The following is a 24,820-nucleotide window of genomic DNA, read 5'->3' as shown; positions in this document are numbered from 1 at the left end:
TGGAGCAGTTTGCAAAAGAGTCCAAAATTCCAGTTGAGAGGTGGAAGAAGCTTGCTGATGGTTATAGGAAGCGATTGATTCCAAAGGGTGTGCAAACAAATATTAAGTTGAGGGAGCCAACAATTTTGTCTGGTACATGTTTGTGGTTTTGTGTGAAATTATGTCTAATTTGCGTTTTTTTCTCTCTTTGTTTGTGTTGTTCCAATACATAGAAATGAAATAAACATGTGTATAAGAAAACATGTGTAATTGCAATCATTTTCTGGGAGAAATACTTTATTTCCTGGAACAATTTCAAGCGTGCCAACACTTTCAGCCATGACTGTAACTGTAACACAAACATTATCTGAAGTGTTGCACACAGTCTTCCATGTTATATCTATTGCTTTTTGTGCCTAAAGGCTGTAATTGAGTTTTGCGTGTGGAGATCTAATTTTGACTTTGTTTAAAAGGAAGTAAAAACGATTGTGAGGGTAAGTGATACGCTGTATTATCAGCATATAAATCTGCTATGTAGCCTGAGTCACATTGGGATGGAAGCATATACTTCATCTACGGGAAGTGGTCTCTTGTGACTCACCACTGTTTTTTCATGACTCAAATATTTTATGCCCAATATCAAATTATATGTATGTTTGGCCATCTACATTCTTGTATAAGTACTTGCTAGCTGGTGTTGAGAATTGGAGACTGCTGTGGTTTAGGTTCTGTTTGCGATGCCAGTCATTTAGAGAATAACTGAAGCCTGTAGACCGCAGCTATGAACAGAAAGCTGTTCAGAGGGCTTCTACTTGAGACCCGTAATTTTGCCTTCAGCATAAAATGTTAATGTGCATTTCTTAACACTGATTGTCTGATGGCTGAAAATGACAGTTTTGCAGAGTGATATGATTTAGTTAATATATAAAAAGAAACTTTTGTCAGAAACATTATTTTTACTGCCAGTCCAACCTCTGCCTGTTCCAGGATGCACACGTGCAATACACAACTAATATTCCAGACCAGGCGATTCTTCACCATCATCCACTGAAAAACACAGGGAATGCAAGTGTTGTAGGAAATAAGCAATTTGCGCTTTCCCTTTTTTTTAAGGTAGACCCAATGGTTTTACAATTGTTATGACATCGAGCATAGCCATCTTCTTAGCATGATTAATTTGGGCACTGACAGACACAGACAAAGAAGGGCCCTTGCGTAAGAACAACGTATGGGCCTTTTGCAGTCTAAGGGGTGCTTCACACACAGCGAGATCGCTGCTGAGATCGCTGCTGAGTCCCGGTTTTTGTGACGCAGCAGTGACCTCATTAGCGATCTCGCTGTGTGTGACACTGAGCAGCGATCTGGCCCCTGCTGTGAGATCGCTGCTCGTTACACACAGCCCTGGTTCGTTTTTTTATTGTTGCTCTCCCGCTGATGAGCACACATCGCTGTGTGTGACAGCGAGAGAGCAACAATCCTGAATGTGCAGGGAGCAGGAGCCGGCGTCTGACAGCCTGCGGTAAGCTGTAACCAAGGTAAACATCGGGTAACCAAGGTGGTTACCCGATATTTACCTTTGTTACCAGCCTCCGCCGCTCTCACGCTGCCAGCGCCGGCTCCCAGCTCTCTGCACATGTGGCTCAGTACACATCGGGTAATTAACCCGATGTGTACTGTAGCTAGGAGAGCAGGGAGCCAGCGCTCAGTGTGCGCGGCTCCCTGCTATCTGCACATGTTGCAGCACAGCGACGCGTGTCGTTATGATCGCTGCTTCGGCTGCTGTGTTTGACAACTAAGCAGCAATCATACAGCGACTTACAAGGTCGCTGTTACGTCACAGAAAAAGGGTGACGTAACAGCGACGTCGCTGTCGCTTAGTGTGAACCCAGCATAAGGGGTACTTCACACACAGCGAGATCACTACTGAGATCGCTGCTGAGTCACGGTTTTTGTGACGCAGCAGTGACCTCATTAGCGATCTCGCTGTGTGTGACACTGAGCAGCGATCTGGTCCCTGCTGTGAGATCGCTGCTCGTTACACACAGCCTTGGTTCGTTTTTTTATTGTTGCTCTCCCGCTGATAAGCACACATCGCTGTGTGTGACAGCGAGAGAGCAACAATCCTGAATGTGCAGGGCGCAGGAGCCGGCGTCTGACAGCCTGCGGTAAGCTGTAACCAAGGTAAACATCGGGTAACCAAGGTGGTTACCCGATATTTACCTTCGTTACCAGCCTCCGCAGCTCTCACACTGCCAGTGCCGGCTTCTGCTCCCTGCACAGCTAAGCTAAGCGGTGTGCGCTGGTAACTAAGGTAAACATCGGGTAACCATACCCGATGTTTACCTTAGTTACCAGTGTCCGCAGCTTCCAGACGCCCGCGCCGTACAAGCGCAGCGTCGCTTGCACGTTGCTGCTGGCTGGGGGCTGGTCACTGGTTCCTGGTGAGATCTGCCTGTTTGACAGCTCACCAGCTACCATGTAGCGACGCAGCAGCGATCCTGACCAGGTCAGATCGCTGGTGGGATCGCTGCTGCGTCGCTAAAGTGTGACGGTACCTTAAGAACTCATCATAATGCACAATCCCACCTTCTGTGGAGGTAGAAATGGGCCCCTGTGCTGCCTGCCGCACACGTTGCACCAATGATATGTCCGCCCCTGCATTTGCGTACAGTCTAGAAAACTTGCATCATGCACAAAATATTCTTTAATTGATCAAAAGGTCTTCTTAAAACTTTGAATTTCGAGTTGTGGCTTTCCAACCACTGCAAATCTACAAACAAGGCAGTGCAGAGGGTAGAGTGGCACCCTGGCTCAGAGGGCCCCAAAGGACTTGGACCCATATGATGGAACCTGTTACGGTTGCTGCGAGCACTGGAGACTATGTCCAGATTTCTTGCTACTGCACATGTGCGAGCGCTGGAGACTAAGTCCAGATTTCTTGCTACTGCACATGTGCGAGCGCTGGAGACTAAGTCCAGATTTCTTGCTACTGCACATGTGCGAGCGCTGGAGACTAAGTCCAGATTTCTTGCTACTGCACATGTGCGAGCGCCGGAGACTAAGTCCAATCTTGGAGCCATTGCACATGTGCGGGTGACATCATCGCTGACACGAGGTCACATGTCTCTGACACCTTCTATGCCGATTGGTCGCTGGTCATGTGCTTGTGACGTCTTGCTCGGTAATAGGCCAGCATGACGTCACTCCTGTCGTTCTGGAAGCGGATTGGCTCTGGTGTCCTCCATCTTGGATGAGGCACAGAGTCTATATAAGACCCTGACACACGCCGCATGGGGCTCAGTCCTCTTGGTTCATGCATATGAGTAGACGCTCTGTGCGCGTTCCTCTAGGCATTCCTCTGTCTATGCTAGGTGAGCGCTATCGGCAGGGTAGCGTTCTTATACCTTACAGCTTCGGCTGCTGTCCGTATCCTTACCTCTTAGGGGAGCGGACATAGGCAGGTGCCTGAGGCACATGGTCTGGCTGGGCCTTGTGATTGTACTCGTAGGTGGACGTTGCCGCTAGGGTAACGTTCCTTATACTGCGTCTGGCAGTTGTTCGTATCCTCGCACACTAGGGGAGCGAACAGAGGTAGGAGCTTTGTGCGGCTTACGCTGCTGTTCGTCTCTTTTGCACCACTAGAAGAGCGGACCTAGGCAGGTGCCATATCTAGTGGTTCGTGTCCTCGCACACTAGTGGAGCGAACGCAGGTAGGAGCTTTGTGCGGCTTACGCTGCTGTTCGTCTCTTTTGCACCACTAGAAGAGCGGACCTAGGTAGGTGCCATTTCGCACACATTGCCTTTGTCTCTGTGATTATTAACAGAGATCATTCCACACACCCTCCAAGTAAGGGAGGAATTGCTTTACTTTCTTATTATATCTTTCTGTGAGTTAACAGAGGTATTGCACTCTGCCATAGTCTGCAGCAAAGTCTTTGCACGGTGGACCCTGACTGTCTGATACTCCTTTCGGTTATTATCAGACAGCCCCCCGTAACAGAACCAGTATTAAAAATGACGTGCCGCATACAGATTTTTCATCAGGTGCCCAGGAGCTTTAAGTAATGTCACTGTTTACAGCACGTAGAATGCCAAAGTCAGGGCATGCTGGCAGTTATCATTTTGCATTGGCTAGAAAGCCACAAATTGGAGACCATTAGAGTAAAGAAATTGCATTTGGGAAAACTCTTTGGGCAACCTTATCTTCTACTGCAGGGTATCAATGTAAAACAAGAAAAATTACAATGTGGACATTCGATATAGCAAAAGGTCTTTCCCCTTGTTTCTAAAATGGTTTTGCCCCATCAAAAGAACCCGTGTACTTATGGGCTAGTCGGACATTGAGCATTTATAGGGGGCTCACCAATAATACACGTGGATATGCAGATCTTTAAGAGTCCATGCTCATTCAGGTGCGCACTTAATCGGTCTGTCCGTATGTGCCAATGACCACACTAGGGCAGCACAACGTCCCAGTATGGCCAGTGCACAGAGGGGGTTTTTAAGGTAAGAAAACCTTTGCAGTCAGTAGTTAAATTAGTAACATTATTGTAAAAACTGAGCGCGTAGTGTCTGAGCTATCAAGTGTCTATTAGACCAATTTACACTGTGAGATTTTCTAGAAAGGAGAGCAATACTTGGATTCTTGGGACATTACATCTGTATACAACTTGGTAATATCTGAAATCTGCATTACTAATGGACCTTGGTATATAGGTGACGGCACACAAACAGGAAACGCATGCAAGCACACTGACCACAGCTTCCTTATAACTACACTTACAGGATGTGGCACAATACAGACTCATACGAAAATCTCCAGAATGACATTGAGAAACCACATACTGTCATGTATACATGAAGCTGTGCTATAATGCAGAACGAAAACTAAGCGGAATAGACAGTATGAGAGCTACACTAAACAAGTCCTGTGAATATAATCAGTATACTATTTATTGACTAAAATACTTATTGGAAAGATAGCGAATGGTATATAGGACTAGCTGGTCCCACACTGTCTGCCAGCCGGTGTGTCTCCATGACACAGAGGTGGTTATATTTAGAGATGAGTGGTTCCATGGAGGTTTGGTTCACCGGCAGTAACTGAGCCGAGCCTCCACTGGCTGGAGCTTGACCCGAACCCCGGATCCAGTCACGGATTGGCAGTTTGAGTCTCCGCCCACATACAGCCAGCCATAAGCAGATCACTTCCGGGGATTAGTGGGCGGGCTTTTTCAAACAATTTATTGGGTTGCACACTACATCCAATCACGCTAATGTGACCCCCAGTGTGAGCCGTTCAAAAACTGCAAGCGGCTCACACTGGGCTGAACACCGAGTGTACCTGAGCACAGCATTGCTCGCGCGAGTGAAGTTCGCACGTAAAGCATCCAAACCTGAACCTTGATTTTTTTAAGTTGGGGTTTGGTTTGGAAACCAAACCTCAGATTCGCTCATCTCTAGTTAAATCACCTTCATAACTCGCATATCATTGCCAGGCATTGTCCAAATATCCTATACCAGACCCACACAGTGCCCTTTACCAGTGTCCGCCTCAATCCCCCAGTGCAAATATACACCTCTGACATAGAATACCAGTAATAGACCATATAGTATTGGTGATGCCAGGGATGGAAAAATCAAACAAGGGTTTATAATGAAAACGAGACAGAAATAGTAGACCTGTAAGGAGCCTTGCACAGTGTCAGTTGGACATGACTCTTCTCACAAGAAGCACACTGATGTCTTGATAATTCTGAGAAATAAAAATGAAGAAGTAAATAAGAAAATTGCAGAAGTTTTTATTATACAAGAATCAAACCTCATTACACAAAACAGAAACATCCTCCCCCTTGGGGAGCCAGCATTTCAGATATTTTGTTCCATGTCAGTAGGTGAAGTGCTTGAAATTGAATGCAGAATGTTGGATCCTGTACGTTCAGCAGCAACTACCAATGCTTAGGCACAATCCAGTAGATTTACTAACCCTGCGTATAGGCAGAGTAACACTTTCACAACTTCCTGGTAAGCTTAGTTGTAGACCATTTTTGTGCCAACATTTATGATGCATGTTGAAACATCTTCAAGGGGTTGTCCACTTCTTGACAAATCCTTCTTAAATGCTGTAGTCTATCATGTAAAATTAAAAAATACATACTCATATCCCATTGATAGTGAAATGAGCGTTGGGTCTCCCAGCACTCGCGTGACATTATTATGCTACTAGAGCACTGCAGCTAGTCAGTGGCTACTGATGGGCCGCAGCGCTCACACATCACTCAGACAATTTTCATGTAGTGAAGGTTGAGCGTTGCAGTTCTATAGGGAGACCTGACATCTCCATTCCTTGATACCTGCTGGTTCCAGGTGGGGAGTATCTGTTTCTTTTTTTTATTTTACAAGATACAGCATTTATCAAAAGCTTGTTCAAGTAGTGGACTACTCCTTTAAGTTATCTTACCTCTTTTTACGGTAATCCCCTTACTGCCAAGATTTACCTCGGTGTCATAAAAAGTGCCTAAATCACTTATTAAATATGGCACGCAACATTTTAAATAGTAAATCTGCTTGACATCTAGTCTCATAATAGTCACTTCACATATGTGTAATGCATATAAATCAGGAATTCCCACCTATTACCAGAAGTAAACGCTAAAAAAGCAGTTTCATATCCACTTTAAGTAAGTTTTGCAAGACTTTTCTATACATGGACTATACTTAGTGTTGGCTATTATTATCAGCCCACTGGAGTGTAAACTTCCAGCACCACTATCACCTGGAGCCTCAGCGCTCCAGTGAGTATTGTGGCTCCTTCATGGTTTACCAGCCATAGTGCCACTGATATTGCTGTTAAAGCCAATACCAGTTACAGCCACTATCAAATGTACGGTGCTGTGCTCAATAGACAATAAAGCACTTGTGCCACTCGTCAAATCTGCATTATAGTGGAAAGCCGTGAGCATAGCTGGGACTCCTTCCCATAATGCATGTCTATTTCCTTTTCCTGGGGGTCCAGGAATGTTTGCAGAATGTTAAACCAAATCAAATAAATATGCCATACAATATTAATAGGATGATATCCATTTCTGGAGTAGGAGATGTCCTTACTTTCTCACTTGACTGTATTTTTTAAGGGGTTGTCCCATGAACAAAGTACATTTTAATCAATAGATCTTGGAATATTAATATTAAAGAGGTGGTTCTCTGGTTAGTTTTCATAGGCACATCAATCTTATATTGAGAAACAAGGTGTCTCTCAAATACCTTGTGTTGGCAATAGTACCTGTGAGCGGCGCTGTTGTGGTAATCTCTTCCCCCCTGAGCTCCGTGACCTCTGATGTCCAGTGATGTCACGTCAATTTCTAGTTGACCTGACATCACTGCGGCCGGCTCCAATCTCCCTGAGTGACTGGGCTGTGGGCGGCATTTCTCAGCCCAGCATCTCCTTGCTCCCTCCTTCACTGCAGAGCGCTGCAAGCGGAAGCAATGCTGGGCTGGGACGAGCAGTGAAACTCTGCCCACAGCCCAGTCACTCGTGGAGACATGAAGTTGACCTGACATCACCAGACATCAGAGGTCATGGAGTCCAGAGGGTCATGCGAAGGGGGTGAGTGGAACACAATAGCGCCGCTCACAGGCACTATTGGCAACACAAGGTATTTGAGAGAAACCTTTTTTCTTAACATAATATCGATGTGCCTTTGAAAACTAACTAGTGAGCCACCTCTTTATGTCATGGAATTAGTTATTTGTTTGTTTTTTTTAAATGTTCCTGTGCTGAGTTAATATTATAAATCTGTCCCTGCTATGCATGTTCCTGTGTTAAAAAGAAAAACAAAAAAAAACAAACACAGGGGAATGTGTTCTGTCACACACAGACGCAGCTGACAGCTCCTACAGTGTCACCAGTATACTCACCCTTCTCTGGCCAGGAGCTGTGTGTATGCTCCAGTATGAGCTCCAGCACCCCATTTTTTTTTTTTTCCCTTTTTAAAACGCCTCAATTGGAGAACTTATTAATATTCCAAGATCTATTGATTAAACTGTACTTTGGTTGTGGGAAAACCCCTTTAAGGTTCTTACCGTCAATGCTTAGAGAGGAAACCAGGACAAGCTGATGAGAAGACTGAAAGAGAAAAAATCTGCTGTAAAGCATTGGATGGAATCATGAGATTATAAATGCAGAACATACTTTTGGTACATTCTGTTACCAATATGATAATGAGACAGGCTGTGTACGTTACTCTTCTTGACATAAACCTTGTTCAGCATTTTCGGCGGCCAGGTCCTTTCACCGGAATCTGCTAACAGCATTTGCCAGTGTTCCTTTCTCTTGTATAAGTCTGCACTTCTTATTTGTAAGAGGCTAGTTTCTTCTCTTTCCCAGAGACACTAGAACAAGCATCATTTGCACTTCTTATCCTCATTAAAATAACCGGACTGATTTTCTTGTTGCCAGCATTGGTTCACTGCTCACAAGGCTCTTCACATGCTGCCTCCCCGCACGTTTTATGGCGCTTCAGTGCCATCCATTGTGCAGTGTTTCTAAAGGTTCAATGAGAAATCGGAACATATAGTCAAGAAAGAAGAATTACACAGTTCCCATTGGGCTGTTCATGGCTCCACATACCCTATCTGGTAGACATGCCCAATGATAGCAACATTCTGGGACTAAAGTGTGTCCCTTATAAGAGAAATAACTAGCTCATTATGCTTTAAATCTCCAGAATTGTGTTCTCTGGGAGTCAAACTGGTGAGAAGGAGCAATATAGTTTTTAAGCTCATTTAAAGGGAACCTGTCAGGTGCAATACGCACCCAGAACCACGAGCAGTGCTGGGTGCATATTACTAATTCCTGCCTAACTGTCCCTGTATACACTAGCATAGGTAAAGAGATCTTAAGAAAAAGTATTTCTAAAGATCGTTTATCATATGATAATGAGTGCAGGGACTACTCCCAAGGGTGTTATATCCCCCGACTAGTCCGCTCTCCTACCATGTTAGTATGCCCACAGGTGTGTACTAACATGCTATTCAATTCAGCATCACCAGTGGTGACGCCCGTACCTGTGTTTTCTGTGACTGCTCTTCTGAATGCCTGGCACTTCCAGTCATGCGCAGTATGAAGCCGGGTGTACGCGTCCTGGCTTCAGAGAGGTGTAGTACGCATGACCAGAAGTGCTGGGATATTCAGCTCAGTGTTCACCACGGACACAGGTCCGCGCAGCACCGCTGGTGACGCTGCTTTGAATAGCATGTTAGTACACCCCTGTGGGCATACTAACATGATTAGAGGGCGGAAAAGTTTGGAGATATAACACCCTTGGGACTAGTCCCTGCACCCATTAGCATATAATACTTTTTCTAAAGATCTCTTTATCTATGCTAGTGTATACAGGGACGGCTAGGCAGGAATTAGCAATATACACCCAGAACTGCTCCTGGATCTGAGGGCATACTGCACCTGACAGGTTCCCTTTAAACAATTAGGTTACATGAGATGCAAACTGCCCTAAGGCTAATACAGTGACACAACTTGAGAGGGTACAGTCAATATGGATGCAAATGCGCAATGCGTGTTTTGGTGCGTTTTTGTGCTATGCGTTTTTTTTATTATATTTAATGGCTGGAAGAGTTGCAAAACGCAGAATAAAAATACACAAAGAATTGACATGCTGTTTCTTTTTCTGCACCCAAAACTGCACGGATAAAAGAAGCAATGTACGCACAGCATCTCTGAATTCTCATAGGCATTGCTGGGAGAAGGAGAGACATGCAGTTTTGGACAACAAACTGCGCTACAAAACGCGGCAAAAAGGCAGTGTGCGCACATAGCCCTAGCGCATGCTGCTCTCAGTAACTGGCTTATACATGATTTTTGGATACACCCATAGAGTTCTATACTCTGTTTCACCTTTTAACACTTTTTCTGGCAATTTGTTAGGCATGTAGTTATCTGCACAAAAATCAATATACACACAAATATTCATTTTACATCAATCTTGTAAGGTCATGTTCACACCATCGCAGATTTGAGGTGCTGATTCCGCACTGCAAAATCTGCAGCAATTTACAGTTCAAGGTTTTTGAAATTCCATACACACACTCAAATTGAAATCTACACAAAAAACCATGGTGCGAATTTCATATCTTCAGTGTTTTCATTACTGTGTGGATTTTAAATGCAAACATCAGCCTATTCAATGTAACTGATAGCAAGTTAACGCAATTTTTGGCACATGTCACATTTTTAGAGATGTAATTTTGTCATAATTGTGCACAAGAAAAGTATTGTGAATCCAGTGTATATCTTCCATTACTTTAGACATTAACAAATTGAAGAAGGCAAATAGCCGAAACGTTTTGGTTTTTTCTGACCAATGTCACTCTGAACTTTGAATAAAAATATAATCACAATATAATCATTTTTGAGTGCCGGAGTTTGCTTTGAGATATATTTCATATTTTTCTCCTGGCACCTTATTTACGGTGAAGCTTAGCCATACTTAGTCTTAAAACGGCAAAAGTCATAAAATTTTGGTGCAACTTAGTTGCGCCTACATTTTCAGCATGGATCCTTGAAACACACAGCTTCAAACCAACGCCCAGATGGAGTACATATCGTTACCTGGGGACTGTTTCCTTCATGATATTCAGAGGGCGCAAATGCTATCATAGGACTCTGTTTAAATCGTTGCCTTCTTGAAATCCTGGGTTGTGTACTATATGTGACCCCAAAAGTTTTTCTGGACATATAAAAATTCTGTGGACATATAAAAAAATTTTCTGGACATATGGATACTGTCTGTGGGGGCAATCTAGCCTGAACTTTATCCAGACTTTACGGTCAGCAGCGATTCTATCAGGTGCTTGAAGTGGTGTTGTACTACTGCTCTCTGGAGGACGTACCATATTATCTAATGGTCTTGGTATGGTTTTATAATGGTTTGAAGCTGTGTGTTTCAAGGATCCATGCTGTTATACCCCTGATGAGCCCCTTTTTTGTTGACTAGGGGGCGAAACGCGTTGGGTGAATTCTGGACAAATAACAGCTTAATTCAAATATCTCAATTATATCAAATAACAGCTTATGTCAAATTTATCAAATATATTTTTTATTACATGTCGACTTGATGACATAGTTTGGCCCATCCCTGCTAGTCTATGACAGACGATTAGTGACGGACGTAGTGTCTTTCCTTGCACAATTTATTTGTGCTTATAACTCTATGGGCCTTCGTTTTGGTGTCACACTTTACCCACTGCTATTTAGACACACTCTATGTCCTCTTGAAAGTGAGTGGAGGGTCAGTATAGGGCATCAGTCGACGAGGAACGGGGGCGTTATGACCAATTAGAACGCCGACCTCCGTATGCTAGGAAGGGTGGAGGAAGGGAAAAATTTCTCGCCTTCCTTTCTGATATCTATTTAATATAATTTTACGTTTGTATGTACTCTGTTTGTGGCATATATGTCTAATAAATATTGTGATTTTAAGGTAATAGAGTTTTTCGGTTTTTGTTGCGCCTACATTTTGCAACTTTTCAAAGCTTTTATGCAGGGGTGGGATTCAAATTTTTAACAACAGGTTCTCTGTAAACCCCGCCTATTTGAAAACCACACCCATTCTGTAACCACACCCATTTTGTTAGCCACACCCATTTTCACGCGGTATCCTCAACCAAAAAATACAAGTAATTTAAAGTAAAATCTCCTTCCCCTCCTATACCGTCACTCTCCTGCCCAGTATCAGTTGTTCCAGTCATATTGTATTAAATGGTTTTTCTACAGTTTTTAAAAATTATTACTAAAGGAGCCCTGCTAAAATTGGAATGGACAACCTTCCCCATACAGATCCCATCCCATTATGGCCTCTTTCCCCTGCAGATCTCATCCCATATGGCTCCTTTTCCCGTATAGCTCCCATCTTATGTGGCCCCTCCCCATATAGCTCCCATCTTATGTGGCCCGTCTCCCCATATAGCTCCCATCTTATGTGGCCCCTCTCCCCATATAGCGCTCCAACTTATGTGGCCCCTCTCCCCATATGGCTCCCATCTTATGTGGCCTCTCCCCATATAGCTCCCATCTTATCTGGCCCCTCTCCCCATATAGCCACATATAGCTCCCATCTTATGTGGCCCCTCTCCCCATATAGCCACATATAGCTCCCATCGTATGTGGCCCCTCTGCCCATATAGCGCTCCCACCTTATGTGGGCTCTCCCCATATAGCTCCCACCTTATGTGGCCCCTCTCCCCATATGGCTCCCATCTTATGTGGCCTCTCCCCATATAGCGCTCCCATCTTATGTGGCCTCTCCCCATATAGCCACATATAGCTGCCATCTTATGCGGGTCCTTTCATCTTCGGCTCACTGAGCGCTTACCTGCTGCAAGCACCGGTAGCTTCTCCTCTGTCTTCCGTCCTCCTCTGCGGCTCGTCTCTGCACGCTGACAGACGGCAGTAGGAGGAGCTAACTCCCCACGCTGCCGTGACCTCTGTAGCGTCAGCGCGTCGCTGAACGCGGGGTCAAGGAGCAGACAGGCTCCACTGTACCCGGAAATGCGACGCGGAGGTACGGGGATTCATTTTTTGTCAGTGTCTTAAAAAGACACTAACACAAATGAATACAGGGAACCGGGTCTCCGCAGCTGTTTCTTGCCGGTTCTGGGAACCGGCTACTATTTTAACAACCGGTTCTCCAGAACCGGACAGAAGCGGCTGAATCCCACCCCTGCTTTTATGCCAGAATTATGGTGTGACAGCTTTGATGAATCAGGCCCTTAGTGGGTCCAAATGTTCTGTATATGTGCACATATTAGACATCTGCAGACTTGCAAAGGTCTAGGGATGAGGTTTTTGCCTTACAAATTGTGTAGACTCACCATTGCTTAATCCTAAACAATAAAATAACAGATAAAGATAACTTTTTAATTGCTTAGACACCTATCTAATTGATGCTTAATTATTTCCTCCTTGTTTCTAATTACTGGTCTCATCTCAACACACGGAAATTACAGAAAATGCCTGCTCAAACGATCCTTAGCTAAGACTGGTTACCCCTGAAGTCAGTGGATGGGTGAGCCGGCAATTCTGGACATTATTGGTGTCTCACAATGGGATTATGAAGTAGAGAGAAGCAGGGGTCAAGTACCGTATTTTTTGTGTTTTATAAGACGCACCGGATTATAAGACGCACCCCAAATTTAGAGAAAGAAAGGGTAAAAAAAGTGAATAAAAAAAATATGGGGTCCGTATTATAATCCAGTGGCGTCTTGCTAGCAAGGGGGCCAGCAGCGGAGCAGGGGTGACAGGTGGCAGGGGCGGTATTGGAGTACAGCAATGCTGCAAGTGGTACAGAGAGGGGCCCAGATATTCAATGCGGGGCTGCTCTGCTCGCTGCGCCTCTGCTCTGTGCGGGGCTGCTCTGCTTGTTCTGCCTCTGCTCTGTGCGGGGCTGCTCACTGCGGCGGGAGGTAAAGCACCAGCCATTCTGAAGATGTTGGTGGTGAGGGCTTCTTCAAATAATGGTGGCACGTGCGCAGATGAGAGCTTGAGCCGAGAGCTCCATCTGCACACATGCCGACTCTAGGTGACATTATTTGAAGAAGCCCTCACCACCGATATCTTCAAAACGGCCAGTGATTTACCGCCCGCCGCACAGATCAGCCTTGCAGAGAGCAGAGCCGCATTGAGCAGAGCCGTGCCAAGCAGAGCAGCCCCGCACAGAGCAGAGCAGCCCCGCACAGAGCAGAGCAGCCACGCACAGAGCAGAGTAGCCCCGCACAGAGCAGAGCAGCCCCGCACAGAGCAGAGCAGCCCTGCACAGAGCAGAGTAGCCCCACACAGAGCAGAGCAGCCCCGCACAGAGCAGAGCAGCCCCACACAGAGCAGAGCCGCCCCGCACAGAGCAGAGTAGCCCCGCACAGATCAGAGTAGCCCCGCACAGAGCAGAGTAGCCCCGCACAGAGCAAAGTAGCCCCGCACAGAGCAGAGTAGCCCCGCACAGAGCAGAGCAGCCCCGCACATAGCAGAGCAACCCCGCACAGAGACGAGCCAAGCCGCACAATGCAGATCGAGCCACACAGAGCCGAGCCCTGCCGCACGATGCAGAGCCAAGAGCCATCGCACTGCACAGAGCAGATTCATGCAACCTGACGCACAGAGCAGCCCCCGCAGCACAGCATTGTCCCTGCCTTCTTTGACCTCTCTTGTTCACCCCCTGGATTTTAAGACGCACCACTCATTTTCCTCCCAAATTTTTGTTAGGAAAAGTGCGTCTTATTATCTGAAATACAGTAATCATTGAAATGCTTCTTTTAGCAACACCTTTGTAATTAGAATTTTTCAAAATGTAAAACCTCTATTGTGGCCATACATAGTGGATATAGAAAGTCTACACACCCCTTTTAAAAAGCCAAGTAATTGTCATCTAAAAATATTATACCAAGAATTGTTTCAAAACTTCACCCATTATCTGAAATGACTTTTTTTTTTTTGTTAGGATGTTAGAAAGATTAAAAGTTTAGCAGCAATTTTTTTTTTCATTGAAATTTCCGAAACCTATATTTTTAGGGACCACTTTGCTTTTGAAGTGACTTTCAGGGGCCGATATATTTGTCTGAAAACCCAAAAACCCCATTTTTAAATCTGCACCCATTATCGTATTCAATACTACATTCAGAAAGTATTTTAAAGGGAACCTGTCAGGTGTAATATGCACCCAGATCCACGAGCAGTTCTGGGTGTATATTGCTAATTCCTGCCTAACTGTCCCTGTATACACTAGCATAGATAAAGTAAAAAGAAAAGTATTTCTAAAGATCGTTTATTACATGCTAATGAGTACGGGGACAAGTCACAAGGATGCGAGTTCCCTTGGCTAGCAGGCCCCCTTAGCATGGTAGCATGCATGCTTTGCCGCACATAGCTCACTCTTGATGGCGGCCGGAGGAGGATGGATGTGCACTGGGCATAATCCGGAGTTCCTGGGACTTCCGGTCATGTGCACTATACCTCACTGAAGCCGGGAAGCTTACACCCGGCATCAATTTAGTGCGCATCCATCCTCCGCCGGCCTCCATCAAGAGTGAGCTATGTGCGGCAAAGCTGCACATTCATTAGCATGTTAGTATGCCTACAGGGGCGTGCTAACATGCTATGTGTACCGGCTAGCTAAGGGAACTCACGCCCCTACGACTAGTCGTGGGCCTCATCAGCATAGAGATAAAGAATCTTTAGAAATACTTTTTCTAAAGATCTCTTTATCTATGCTAGTGTATACAGGGACAGTTAGGCAGGGATTAGTAATATACACCCAGAACTGCAAACTGGAAGAAAGGAATGAAAAATTACATTTTTTAAAACTAAAATGGTGCTGCAGCCCTATATTTTCATTGGCACAATTATATAAGGGGAAAATGAACATCACGAGTTACTGAGAAATTTCTCCTGAGTATACAGATAACCCATATATGATCGGAAACTACTATTCAGTACATGGCAGGGCTCAGAAGGGAAGGAGCCCTATTTGATTTTTGGAGTGTGACTTTGCCTGGAATAGATTGTGGATGCCATGTTGCATTTGCAGAGCCCTCAAGGTGCCAAATCTTCAGAAATTCACCACTAATGACCTCATTTTGGAAACTACATCACTCAAAGAATTTATAGAAGGGTGGGATGACCGTCTTGAACCCACAAATGTTTCACAGAATTTTATAATATTGGGTCATCAGAATGAACTATTACATTTTCTACAAAAATGTTGCTTTAGCCCCAGAGAAAAGCACCATTTAATGTTTTGAGTTCAATTTTTGCTAGAACAGATTGACGATACCATATTGCATTAGGAGAGCACCCGAGACCCCCCCCCCACAAGTGACCAAATTTTGGAAACTTCACACCTCAAGGAATTTATGTAGATGTATAGTGAGCATTTTAACCCACAGGTGATTCACAGAATTATATAATATTGGATTGAACATTATATTTTTTTCCAGTAAAATGTTGTTTTCAAAAGGGCTAATAGGAGAAAACAGACCACACAATTTGTTACACAATTTCTCTTGAGTACGCTAATACCCACACATGATCGGAAACTTCTTTTTAGGCACAGGTCGAAGCTCAGAGGGGAAGGAACGCCATACTGGAGTGCAGATTTTGCTGGAGTGATTTCCATGTCACATTGGAAGAGTTCCTAACAGGGGCGTAACTACCGTGGTTGCAGAGGTCGTGACTGCGACCGGGCCCTGCAGTTTAGGGGCCCACGGCCGCCCGACAAATCAGCAGCCAGCTCCTTACTGTGAGAGGAGCTGCGCTGATCTGGTGCAGACCACACGGCGCTATATGACCCGGTGCCGCCGCCGATCACACCGGGCCCCCCTGCCCCGTCATCGCGCACAGCCACAACAATGGAGCGTGGAGCGTCCAGTGCAGCTCCACGCTCCATCATTCTCCCCCTGTGCCTGCGCGGTGATGTCACTCCTGTGTGACTGCTGTGCTCAGAGCACAGAGTGCAGGACGGGAGTACGCCAACCACAGCAGCAGGGGAACAAGGAAAGGTGAGGACAGAGCAGTGCAGGAACAAGGAGAGGTAAGAACTTGTTGTTTTTTTTAAATCAATGTGTCCAGAGGCCATGGGGGGCTGACTGCATTATACATGGAGCATGGGGGCAGCCTGCATTACACATGGAGTATGGGGGCAGCCTGCATTATACATGGAGCATGGAGGGCTGCATTATACATGGAGCATGGGGGCTGCATTATACATAGAGCACGGGGGGCTGCATTATACATAGCGCATGGGGGGCTGCATTATACATCGAGCATGGAGGCTGCCTGCATTATATATGGAGCATAGGGGTGCTGCATTATACATGGAGCATGGAGGACTGCATTATACATGTAGCATGTGGGGCTGCATTATACATGGAGCATGGGGGTTGCATTATACATGGAGCATGGGGGCTGCCTGCATTATATATGGAGCATAGGGGGCTGCATTATACATGGAGCATGGAGGGGCTGCATTATACATGGAGCATGGAGGGCTGCATTATACATAGAGCATGGGGGCAGCCTGCATTATACATAGAGCATGGGGGGGCTGGCTGCATTATACATGGTGCATGGGAGGCTGGCTGCATTATACATGGAGCATGGAGGGCTGCCTTCATTATACATGAAGCATGGGGGCTGCCTGCATTATACATGGAGCAAGTAGGGCTGCCTTCATTATATATGGAGCATGGGGGCTGCCTGCATTATACATGGAGCATAGGGGCCGCCTGCATTATACATGGAGCATGGGGGCTGCCTGCATTATACATGGAGCATGGGGGGCCGGCTGCATTATACATGGAGCATGGGGGGCTGGATGCATTATACATGGAGGTCTATGGAGCTGCATTATACAACATGACGGACACCTTATACATGGATTATATGGGTGCATTATACATGGAGGAGAATGGGGCTGCATAACACAATATGAAGGTTTTATGGGGCTGCATTATAATACATATAGGACTATGGGTTTACATTATAATATATGGAGGACTATGAAGGCTACCTTATACATGGACAATGGGGGTGCCTTATAAAACATGGAGGACTATGTGGTGCAGTATAATATATGAAGTACTATAGGGTGCATTCTAACATATGGAGAACTATGGAGCAAATTATAATATATGGAGAACTATGGGGTGAATTATAATACATGGAGAGCTATGGTAAATTCATTATAATAATTGGAGGGCTATGAGCGCTACTTTATACATGGAGGACTATGGGGTGAATTATAATATATGGAGGACTATGGGGCGCAGTATAATATATGGGGGACTGTGGAGTGAATTATAATACATGGAGAACTATGGAAAATGCATTATAATACATGGAGGACTATGGTGGTGCATTCTAATATATGAAGGGTTATGTGGGACCCTTTATACTTTATGGAAGATTATGCGGGGGCCATTATTGTATTTGGAGCATTATATACGAGGGGGGACAAAGATACAAGCATGGGATGGGAACGTTTTGTGCTGAGGGAAAAGGCTCTTTCCCTCAGCATACAGCTTTCCCATGCTCTGCTATACATCTCTCAGCACCCATGTTTCCCATGCTCTGATATGGGAAAGCTGGATGCTGAGGGAAAGATGTATAGCAGAGCATGGGGAAGCTGGGTGCCGAGGACAAGATGGATATCAGAACATGGGAAAGCAGGGTGCTGATAGAGGGATTTCAGATCATGGTAAATCTGGGTGCTGTGGGTAAGAGCCAAGTGTCAGCGTCATTATCCCGTACCCCCCTGAGTGTCAGTGTCATTGTCTCGTACCCCAAGTGTTGGTGTACGTGGAGGGGGGTCCAGGTCCGAACTTTCCACCGGGGCCCATCAAACTTTAGTTATGCCACTGGTTCCTGAGGTGTCAGAACAATAAACGTTCCCATAACTGACACCATTTTACAAACTACACCTCTTAATCAAATCAGACATCGGTGTAGTGAGCATGTTGACACCACCGATATGTTTCACAGAATTTTATACCATTGGGCAGTGAAAACCAAATAATTACATTTTTACCCCAAAAATGTTATTTTAACCCTAGATTTTACATTCTCACAAAGGGAATTGTTAAAAATGCCCCATAATGTTTTACACAGTTTCCCCAGAGTTTTGCAATACCCAACACTACTATTTGGCTGCACCTCAGGGCTCTGGAGGGAAGGAGTGCTACTTGATTTTTGGAAAGCAGATTTTCTTAGAATAGTTTGCGGATTCCATTTGCAAAGTGCCAGAAGAGCAGGAAACCCCCTTAAGTGACTTCATTTTGGAAATTATCCCCCTATGGGTATTTTTCTACAGCTGCAGTGACGATTATGAAAAAAATTCCCTATGAATGAGCCATAAAGGTGGACACGGTATCAGTATATATACAACTGAATCCGTGTCTGCACTACTCAAGGATAAATCAAAAATAAGGAGGAAAACGAGTAAATGTGCAAAATACAAGAATATTTATTATTGAAGATCACACATAACATGACACAATATCACAAGATAAAATCTACCAAGAGATAAAGGGGGAGTACAAGATGTATGATAGGCAGATAAATGATAGCTGATATAAAATTCCCATTCACCTCTCATCAATCCAAAAAACACTAGTGGGTGGAACATAAAACGAACCTCAAGGTTGAAGATTGAGATAAGGGAGAGAGAGGGGAGAGAAAAGCTAGGCAATGGTTATAAAGGTCTGCCAAAGCATCTAATAAAGTGCATGTGCACACGGTTGGACAGGGTCCCCATTATACCCATACTTGGACTAAAGATGTCAGAAAAATTACCTAAAGTGCAGGTGCAGTTGCAGGGCAACCCAGGCCCAGTCAGTACATCAGTACAAAATACCCATAGGAAAGTGCAGGATCACCACCATGCCGTAGTGACAATGTCTTTTCCATAGGTGTTTTCCAAAAAACAAACCTGCACTGGATGTTGAAGAGTGAAAATCGCAAATATGCCAATGTAGTGCCCAGTACATTGTAATGCCCATACAAGGTGCCCAGCTTTTTACTTTTGGAGACATACACTTTGTAAATTAAGTCGTCTCTAGTTGCTACAGTACTGCCAAAAATTTGGACGCTAAAGGGGGCTTTACACGCTACGATATCGTTAATGTTCGGTCGCCGGGGTCAAGTTGTTAGTGACGCACATCCGGCGTCATTAACGATATCGCAGCGTGTAATACTTACCAGCGACCTTAGGCGACCTCAAAAATGGTGAAAATCGTTCACCATGGAGACAAGTCAAAAATCGGTAAGGGTTGTTTAGCATTGTGGTTCATCGCTCATGCGGCAGCACACATCGCTATGTGTGACACCGCATGAGCGAGGAACGTCTCCTTACCTGCCGCCGGCCCCAATGAGGAAAGAAGGAGGTGGGCGGGATGTTACGTCCTGCTCATCTCCGCCCCTCTGCTTTGATTGGCCGGCCGCTTAGTGACGTTGCGGTGACGTCGCTGTGATGCTGAACGTCCCTCCCCCTTGAAGGAGGGATTGTTCGGCAGTCACAGCGACGACGCCGACCAGGTAAGTATGTGTGATGCTGCGTAGCGATAATGTTCGCTACGGCAGCGATCAGAAACAATCGCATGCGCGACGGGGGCGGGTACTTACACGGTCGTTATCGCTAAAAATTGCTAGCGATATCGCTACCGTGTAAAGCCCCCTTAACTGCAGTTTATGCAGACTTTGGGCCTCAGAACAGAAGGGGGCATTTGGATTTGGGATAAAAAATTTCACTGGATTTCTTCTCGGGAGGATCCATGACACTTTTCCTCAGCCTTTTTACTAACAGTACTGCGGAAGACCCTTATATTTCTGTTACCAGATGGCAGAGCTGGATATGGGCTTGTTTTTAGTGGGTTTGTTGGAGCTGAAGTTTGTATTGGTAACATTTTGGAGTAAAAAAAAAAGTAACAGTAAATAAAAGGCAACAGTATTCACGTGCCCAGGTTACAGAAACTAATGCACTAACAGGATGCTGCCGCCCTTGATAAAGGCAACACAAGTGCAAAATATATTTTTTTAATAAGATATATTAAAATGTTTATCTTAGTTTGTACAAATGATTTGTGAAACACAATTTCAAATGACTGTTACTCTTTAAAGAGCACCTATCACCAGTCAGTAGCTGCACTTTTTATTTATAATATAGTGAGCCTTTGGATAGATCATCAATGTTTGTTGGGAGTGCGACACCCGGTACCCCCACCGAATAGCTGTTCTCTGTGTGAGCAGCAGCCGTCACTACTCAGTTATGGAGTTGCACCGTGCAACTGTATAGTGGCCGCGGCCAGATACTGCACATCCGCCTCCTATTCAAATCAGTAGGGGGTGGATATGCAGTACCCAGCCACGACCACTATCCTGTCAATGGAGCTGCCCTGTAATTGAGTTAGACTGGCTTCCACCAACACCGGGAACAACTGATTGGAAGAGGTATTGGGTGTCGATCAGATATTGATTACCTATCCTGAGGATAGGTCATCAATGTTAAAGTAATGGACAACCTTTAAAAAAAACCAGTGGGCAGCCAAAGACTTATTATTTTGCTAAATATAACTTACTATTAAAATGCACAGAAATATCCCTTATTGTAAGCTGAAGCACACCTATTTTTAGCAAAAGTAATGCGGGTGTCACACGAGGCGATCTATCGTGCAATAGATCGTCGGGGTCACGGTTTTCGTGATGCACATCCGGCTTCGTTGGCGATGTCGTCCCGTGTGACACCTACGAGCCATTGCAAATTGGTGAGAAATTGGGTATCGTGTACTTCTTGTTTATTTTTAAAAAAAAATCGTTTATTTTACTTTGTGCAGGTTGTTCATTGTACCCGAGGTAGCACACATCGCACTGTGTGACACCCCGGGAACGATGAACACAGCTTACCTGTGTCCCGCGGCACCCGCCGGCTATGCGGAAGGAAGGAGGTGGGCGGGATGTTTACGTCCCGCTCATCTCCGACCCTCCGCTTCTATAGGCCGGCCGTTGCGTGACGCTGCTGTGACGCCAAACGTCCCACCCCCTTCAGGAAGTGGATGTTCGCCGCCCACAGCGACGTTGCTCAGCACGTAAGTATGTGTGACGGCGGTTAAACGACTTTGTGCCACATGGGCAGCGATTAGCCCGTGACGCACAAACGACAGGGGTGGGTACGATCGCTCGTGCAATCACACGATAGATCGTACTGTGTGAAGCCCGCATAGGGCCCGAAAGTCTGGGTTGTGAGAATCTGACATGCAGAGTGGTACCCGACAACCCTTTGTAGCGCACCTCACAGTGAAATTGTGTGGACTCGTTTGTTATCACAATGTCTCATCCTTTGTTCTAAACCAGGCGCCAGATCCTTCACTGAGTGGTTAATGATTGGTAACATTATTGGAGTGGATACTGATCAATAACTGCTTAGAAATGGACGTGTCAAAGTTGGTTTAGATTGAACCAGGAGATATCATGTTATCATGTGCTTTCAATGTCATGGCGGCTGCGGAGGCATACTGGGATCCCACAACACAGACATTTGGATATGACTTCTGCTACAAAGGTGGGTTTGATAGAAAGTTATATGTAGTGAAATTATCAGTAGGTGACTGTCCGCGGCTTTCTTAAACATATAGAACATGATTGTCGTGGAAGATAACACACCGTCATGCCTGATTTCAGACTGCTGATCATTTTGTTCTCAGAGATAAGATGACACCAGACAGCGATTCTCTCATAGAAAAACATAGAAGCTTTCAGAAGAGTATGGAAGATGGAACAACATAGCTGCCGCCATCTATCTGAAGTGTATGGGTGGGGGGAGCTTTGGAAAACTCTTGTCCAGCTGGGCTTACCTTGGCATGCATTCAGTACATCTACTTGAAAATTGTGTTTGTTGTAAGTGAAGACATTGAGCATCATGTTAGTTAACCATGTCGATAATACTCAAAGTACACTACCCAGGCAGACAAGGTAAGGACAGCTGATTTTATTCACATGGATGATATAACAATTTTAAAAGCCAACAAGCCAGGGCCACAGATTTTGGCGTTGAATGAAATGGCAGGTGTGTGCTTTACCAGGGAATCTGTCACTGGGCACATAATAGTGGAATCACTGAGCGCCATTGCAGATTTTGTAGCAGATCATCCCAAGCAAAAAGAGTAAAAAGCAACTGTGTATGACAGCTTCAAAGAAGCAAGAGTCTTGCCAGCTGTCCAGATGGATGGCTTCTGTATCCCCAGGCACAGACTGCACTCCCCATCAATGCTTACTCGCAAGAGAGAACATCAGTGCCAGTCCAGCTCTACAGGATAAAAGCTGCTTGATACTTTATTTAAATTGTGATTAAAACCATACAGACTACAAATCAGAAATATAGACATAGTGATTTACGCGTATTGAATGTTATGCATTCTGTATCACCATGAACATCTGACGTATGGAACAGTTTTGACACCTTGTTACTGTGTAGCCTTACCTCAAGTCCATTTTTTGAATTCCCTATCCTTTATTAAGCTCTTAAATGAGTTGTCCAATACTGGAAGGACAATGCCAACTGGAGCTGTTCAGTACCCAAATTACAATACATATACTATCCTCGTACAGTGACAGCTTCAGCCAACGAGCGGTCACTGTTTAACTGCAGTTCATTAAAGGGAATTTATCAGCAGGTTTTTGCTTTTTAATCTGAGAGTAGCATGATGTAGGGGAGGAGACCCCCATTCCAGCATTGTGTCACTTAGTAGGCTGTGTGTTGCTGTTTCAGTAAAATATCAGTGGAAAAAAAATCAATATTTTGTCAGCACAAGATTAACACTACAGGACTTGCTGCCTCAAGCCTCTTATTCAACTGCTTTGTGTAACCTCACCGATCAGGAGCTTTTTGTCAATATACAGTGTACACAGATAGCAATTATTGGTGTTGGCAGGGTCATATAAGGAGCAGCATTCAATCTGCAGCTGAGAAGAAGTGATTGCATCAAAATAACAAAATGCAGGCAATTAATAAGTGACACAGCTCTAGTATCAGGGTCTTTCCTCCTACATCTTGCTGCTCTCAAATTACATAGCAAAAGTCTGGTAACAGATTACCTTTCATATTCTGTCAGCGCAGATGCCCACTTTGATTCAATAGTAAGGGCTGAAGCTGACACATGACTAATAATAATAATAATAATCTTTATTTCTATAGCGCCAACATATTCCGCAGCGCTTTACAATTCAGGAGGATCATATACAAACAAGTAAGGCTAGTTTCACACTTGCGTTCAGCGGAGTCCGTCACTATGGAGAATAGCGCAGTCCGTTAACGCACTGCGCTATTCTCCATAGACTTATATGGATGACGCACTGTAATGCAAGTGTCAGCGTTGCATCCGCCGGACGACGCAGCATCGTTATTTTGACGCTGCGTCAGGCGGAAGGAACGCAGCATGTAACTTTTTTTGAGCAGCGGAATCCTTTGGATTTCACTGCGCATGCTCTCTCTGGCTCCCTCCACCCGTAACCAGGGTACACATCGGGTAACCAAGGAACCCTGGTTACGTGTGAAGGGAGCCCGACACTTCCCTGCTCGGCTCCGCCCCCTCCCCGCACTCCGTATGTATACACACACACAATCGCGCACACACACACACACACACAATCGCACGCACACACACACACACTCACCTGTCCCCTAGCGATGCAGTCCCCGCAGCACTGACGTCCTCAGCCATGGCCCTGCTCGGCTCCACCCACCGCACTCCGCCCCCCGCTCCCGCCCCCGCACACATTGTCGGTAACCAAACGATCAGCTGATCACCCGGCGGCCGGATACTGTGAGCGATCAGCTGATCACCCGGCGGCCGGCTACTGTGACTGATCGGCTGATCACTCGGTGGCCGGCTACTGTGAGTGATCGGCTGATCACCCGGCGGCCGGCTACTGTGAGTGAGCGGCTGATCACCCGGTGGCCGGCTACTGTTAGTGATCAGCTGATCACCCGGCGGCGGACTACTGTTAGCGATCAGCTGATCGTTCACAATAGTCTGCCGACGGTAAAACTGTAAAAAAAAAAACGAAAAAAACAAAACGAATTGCGTTGTTTTGCAGCATCCATTGCATCCGTTGTGCCACTATATGCAACACATCCGTTGCATCCGTCACACAACGCAATGCAACGGATGCCGTTCAACGCAAGTGTGAAACTAGCCTTACAGTTATAGAAATACAATATTTAGAGGAAAAAAAAAAAAGAAAAACACAACCCTGCTCGTGAGAGCTTACAATCTACAATGAGATGGG

General features: G+C 45.3%; 1 protein-coding gene across 4 annotated transcripts in view; it reads left to right on the top strand.

The window, feature by feature from the left end:
- Positions 1-24,820, top strand: part of COA1 (cytochrome c oxidase assembly factor 1) — a 119,613-nt gene that overhangs the window by 31,393 nt on the left and 63,400 nt on the right. The window lies entirely within an intron of this gene.

Source organism: Anomaloglossus baeobatrachus, chromosome 6 (genome assembly GCF_048569485.1).
Source record: "Anomaloglossus baeobatrachus isolate aAnoBae1 chromosome 6, aAnoBae1.hap1, whole genome shotgun sequence".
Lineage (NCBI taxonomy): Eukaryota > Metazoa > Chordata > Amphibia > Anura > Aromobatidae > Anomaloglossus > Anomaloglossus baeobatrachus.
Note: the sequence above shows the minus strand (reverse complement) of the source record. Positions and strands in the feature narration are given on the sequence as shown.